This window comes from Marmota marmota, unplaced genomic scaffold (genome assembly GCF_001458135.2).
Source record: "Marmota marmota marmota unplaced genomic scaffold, marMar, whole genome shotgun sequence".
Taxonomy (NCBI): Eukaryota; Metazoa; Chordata; class Mammalia; order Rodentia; family Sciuridae; genus Marmota; species Marmota marmota.
Window position 1 is genome coordinate 17,586,085 of NW_025999968.1, and position 5,980 is coordinate 17,592,064.

Below are 5,980 nucleotides of genomic sequence, written 5' to 3' on the forward strand. Positions count from 1 at the left end.
GCTCAGGGACCCTAGTCAACTGCCTTATTTGACGGGTAAGCAAATGTCATTGTTAGATGATCGTTTCACACCCTGCCCAAGTGTTTGCGAAATTTGAAGCCTTTATCATAGGATGATTATAAGGATGCTCCTTACTGAGGACCGAATTTGGGAGCTGATTGCTAGAAGTCTCAGTGAAGGCTGCCCCTTCTTGTGACAATTCTGAATAAGTTTAAAGATTTCAATCAACTCAGCCATAGGAATAACTTGGCGATCTTGTTGAGTCAAACGGATGGATACGTTTATATGAAATTTTAGTTAAAAGTGTTTAAAGCATTCCGAAAGAGAAACTGTTATACATTGCTTTTAAGCAGTTGTTCTTGCATAGTTGGCAGAACTTCTGACCTGGGAGTATATTAAATAAGCGTGAGCTCATAATTTTTTTTCCAGATAATTCAAAAAAAGTTTAACATATAGTTTCCAAACTCAGGAATTACATTATCTAATTGAAGGAGAGTAGGCTTACATTTTTTATATACCTATTACATACTAAATGGTGTAATTTTAAGTATGAACTTAATATTTCAGAAAATGGAGAAATAAAGGTAAATTATAATCTTCAGGAATGACTTGATTGGGGAAGCAAAATGGAGCTCTTTACTACTTTAAAACAGTTCAGAAGTAGAAAGTGAAAAGACATTAGCACAGGCTGCATGCAGGTGAAGGGTGCTAAAGAAGTTGTGCTCGCAGGAAGTGAAAAAATAATCTGATACCAAATTTGTATACCAAATATACAAAGGGAACTTCTGCTTTCTTTTACCAACTCTCCCATTTTATACTGAACTCCCCTCTTTCTGAAATGGTTCTCCAGTCTCTGATAATTTGGGAAAATCGAGTAACTCAAGCTTCTAGATTTTAAGGCATTTGATTCTGTAAGGACTCCCTCCTTCCCAGGTTCTACTACCTCTGGCTTCATTTGCCTTAGCTTTTTTCTATTTCCCACGGGATTAGTCTGAACCTGGATCTGAAGAGGCAATGAGAAGGAGTATTCTTTTTCCTTTAATCAAGAGACCCATTTCCTAGAGAACACAGTCTTATTATATGTGTAAGAGCAGCAAATATGAATATTGCCTGTTCTCTGTGTCAACTAAAATAAAAAAACAACCAAAGAGAGATTCTCCAGTGAATTTATTTGGGAATAGAACAGCCCTCTGATGGGAATGTGTATACCATAGTAAACTATGGGAATATTTGAAACGGAGGGGAAACCTGAATAAACCACCCACTCTTAGTTACTGATTAAACCTCCTAGACCTAACCCTCCACCTTCTCATAGTTAACCTCCAGTCACTTTTCCCTGTACCTGCTCATACATATCTCAAACCATGTCTTCCTGGAAGTAGACTTGAGACTTGCTCTCCTGGCTATACACACTTGGCCACATTGTGACAAAACATGTTCTCTTTTGCAAAACTAGACATTTCAGTGAGTGGCCTACTGCATGGCAGGCAAAATGGGCCTGATTTACTAACATATTCTAGTAAGTTGAGGGAAGGGAATTACTTTTGTTGTTTTATTTTTAGCTTTTGTTTTTTTGGTTTTGTGGATCTGGGGATCAAACCCAAGGCTTCACATGCTAGGCAAAGTGCTCTATCACTGAGCAACATGCATCCCTAAGCCAAGGGAATGTTTTTAAAGACAAAAATGAAGATTACATCAGATATTTTGAAACAATCTGAGTCACAAAGGTAAATTTTAGAAAGTGGAGTCAGTCCAAGATGAACAGTTACTGGGCAGATGTTCTTGTAAAAGTGTTTTTTTTGTTGTTTGTTTGTTTGTTTGTTTGTTTTGGTTTGTTGGTTTTTGTGTATGGTTATGGTGGCTTTTGTGCAAGCTTGTGGCTCTGCCAGAATCTCTTATGATAATTATTATAATAGAATCATAAGGAAGAAATCCTTCCTTCATAATTCTCCAGCTTTATTTATGGTTGTTGTTGTTAGGGTTGACAAAAGTGACTCCCTTTTTATTCTGACAAGGGTCACATTTCTTTCACACCTGAAATGAGCCAGGATGATTGAAAAGACTATCTATCTAGCTCAGGGAGAAACAAAATGTTGACAGTAATGACTTGGGAGGGAATTCTGGAAGTTTAGAGAGTACTTCAGAATCACAGATTTCTGCAAATTTACAGCAAGAACTTGTTGGAAACAGTGTATAAATTATGGGTTTGTTTGAGTATCATAAGGCAGGGAGACTATTTTTCTGGGAACTCCTGGGTGAAATTCCCCCATCCAAGAAAGCCCAGATCATGCTGGTACCCTGACTTAGCTCACAGCCCTAGGTTCAAACGCAGCTGCCTGGAGATGGTGGAACCTGCCAAGCCCCAACTTGTTTTCCCCATTTTTATCCTGTTTTCCTCAAGAAGCCTACCACACTGAAACCCATCTGACATAGTTCCCCTTAAAAAAAGGATTTGGGCCTTTTTCCCTTGTTCAGTTCCAGTTCCTATCAGGGCTGGAAGACCCACCAATGCCCTGCCTTTATAACTATTTCTGTCTATTGTCTTCTGTTCCTTTTTGATTATTTTCAGACTCTTTATTTTCCTGGCCAGTTCATAGCTCCAAACAGGAATCTGCTCTCCCGGGGTACTGGTAACCCCAACAAGAACCAAAACAAAGTTTTAACTGGTTTACCTGCCCTGGGATCCTAATGGCAGAAGCATAGTTATGGCTCTTAAAAAGTCCAGATGTTCCTGGGCAAGGTCTCACATGCAGAAATGACTCAGCAACCCTTCAATCATAGCACAGAAATTCTTTTGTGCTTCAGATACAGATTTTATGTCCAAAATCAAATGGCTACCCATTTAACTAATTGACTCATTTTCTATATATTTAACCCTACAAATTCTAAAAAAATTGGAGCTTTCTACTAATTAAAACTGTGAGCCTCTCAGCAAGGTAGTATTTCTTTGGCAAGGCCCGGGGTCTACAAGAAACATTTTTGTTTCTATCAGCCCAGTATACCTGATCCCCAACAGACAATTGCCCTGACTCATCTTTGCTGGCTCTAATTCATCTGCCAACCATACTGGCATGAACCAAGTAAAACAATGCCTTTTATTGAATTAATCCCATTCGCAAAAGCTCCCACTTGAAAGTCAACTTTCAAAGGTCACCTATAAACTACTGGCCTCACTCTGCTTCCCACCTTTCAATCCACTAGTTTTCTTTTGGTGTTTTTAAGTAAGGGATTGACACAATGGAGCTTGTGTTTTAGAAAAGTTACACTGCTCATATAACAAGGATAAACTGAAATGTAGATCCGCAGCAGGAAGGAGATTGTTGTAATAGTGGATTTCTGGAGAGTATTATATAGTTTAGACAACGCAAAGTACTAAGTAGATAAAAAACTGGAACAACATTAGTACAATTTACCTTGACAAAACGAAGGTGGTTTTCCAATTATCTGTTAGGGAAATAAACATAATAGTTTTTAAGTTTTCAAATTTTAAAACTGTTATTAATATAATGAATTGTAATACTGTAAAGATTTAAAAAATATGCCGATATTTTTTTACAATAAAAAAGTCATTAGCCTGGCACAGTGGCCCATGGCTATAATTCCGGTTACTCAGAAGGGTAAGACCATAGGATTGAAAGTTCAAGTCCAGCTTTGGCAATTTAATAAGACCCTGTCTCAAAGTGTGAGTGTAGCTCAGTGGTAAAGTACCACTGGATTCAATCCCCAATATCTCACACATACACACATGTACACACACACACACACACACACACACACAAATCTTTATTCAAAGATTTAGGTACATTAAATTAAATATGCCCTTTCTTGGTTATTATTCATTGGTAGACCTTTAAGGTCTTGCAACCTTATTTATGAACCATAACAAGGAAGGAGACTGCTGCTATGAAATATCCACTTAAAAGTTATCTAGAAGCCCCAAATGAGCTTTAACTTTCTTTATTATCTATTATCATTATTTATCTCCTGCTATATGCTAGGCTTTGTGATAACTACTTTATATGTTAGTAATGTTTCTCCTAATTTCATATATTTTTATGTGTAACCTATTTACGTATAGAAATATATGTGATGTTTCTCCTAATCTTGGACTTGTAATTTAAATTGTGCTTTGCCTTCTGAAAAATGGCAATGATAATTTCCAAACTATTATCACCACCGTGATAATTCAATTAAAAATCTTAGAGACCCAAAACAGTGTCTCTAGCGTATGGTAAACCTCAATAAAAGGCAGTGATTTTTTAAATTTATTATTGCTAAGAGGTGGCACTTTCCAGTAAAAAAAAAAAAAAGTATAGATTTTATGAAATTTTCAGTTTTCTAAGTCATATTTTTAAAAAGTAAAAAGAAACATATTGTTTTATTTAACCCAATATACCAAAAAATATTCTCCTTTCAACATATGCATGTTTAAAAATTAATGTTAATGTTTTTACATTCTTGTTTTGGGTTTTTATTTTGTTTTTTCTTGGTTCTATGTAAATACTGGGGATTGAACCCAGGGATGCTGTACCACTGAGCTAAATCCCAGCAGTTTGTTTTGCTTTGTTTACTTTGAGAAAGGGTCTCATTAAATTGCCAAGGTTAGCTTCAAACTTGCAATCCTTCTGTCTCATCCTCCCAAGTCACTGCAATTACAAGCCTATGCCACTGTGCTTAGCTACATTCTTGTTTTTAATTATGTCTTTAAAATTCAAAGTATATTTTACATTTACAGCATGTCTCGGTGAGGACAAGCCACATTTTAAATGCTCATTAGCTTACATGTGGCTAGAAGCCTACCGTCCATATAAGAAAATGCAGCTCTAAGGGGGTGATTTCACCTTGTATTTTACACATTATTTTGTGTTCTTGGATGTTTAAGAAATCATTTATTGTTCATACAATCAGAAAAACAATAAAAACAAGAGTCAATTGTTCTAAATTCAGAATTATGCTTTTATTATTTTAACAGGAGTTACACACATGATGGTTAACCCCAAAGAGTAGAAAGGGTTATGCGCTGATAGTTTCATGTGTGTTGTCTGTACACTGGTCTAAAAGAAGAGTCAATAACTCTTTGAAATTATGATCTTGCAGACATAGTCTCTAAATCAAAAGGAAATTTAGAACCAAAGTAAAAGAATTTCAACAATAAAATTCTACAGTACTATTTTAACCCAGGGACTGGCTATGGCTATTCCATTATATTATAAGGAGGTTCCAGCTGAGTTTCTGGCCAGAGATTGATGGACAAATAGGAAGCTCTGTCAAGGAGAGGAAAACAAAACAGGTTAGGGACCAGTGAATGATGGCCTCCACCACTCCTCTAGATGTGAGCAGGTAACCCATTCTTCCCCAAACAATGAAATTTCAGGAGGGTGGACAAAACACTCTTAATCCTAAACAGAATGCATGTCTAGGGCCCAAAATAATGAAGAATTAGCCATCTCAAGATGAGATTCTAAAATATTTTTCCCCAATATATTAGTAAGATATGAGAAAAATAATAGGTGAAATTTAAGTGGATTTCAAGAACAAAGCCACTGTGTTGTTTGTCAGGTGTCTTTTTTTTTAGTTGTAGATGGACACAATACCTTTATTTTATTTATTTATTTTTATGTGGTGCTGAGGATCGAACCCAGTGCCTCACATATGCTAAGCAAGTGCTCTACCACTGAACTATAACCCCAGCCCTTGTCTGGTGTCTTTATCTACTTAGATAAGGAAGTTTTCGTGTTGTTGTTCTAAAGTAATAAAGGAATCTGTGATGTTTTAATTTCATCCCTTTGACATTTTTTGTAAAAATATAGTAAAATAATACAAGCGATCCAATTAAAAACTAAGTGAATGTTTTAGAGCCAGCGAGGTAGTGCAAGCCTCTAATCCCAGTGGCCCAGGAGGTTGATGCAGGAGGATCACAACTTTAAAGCCAGCTTCAGCAATTAAGCAAGTTAGACTCTGTCTCAAAAAAAAAAAAAAA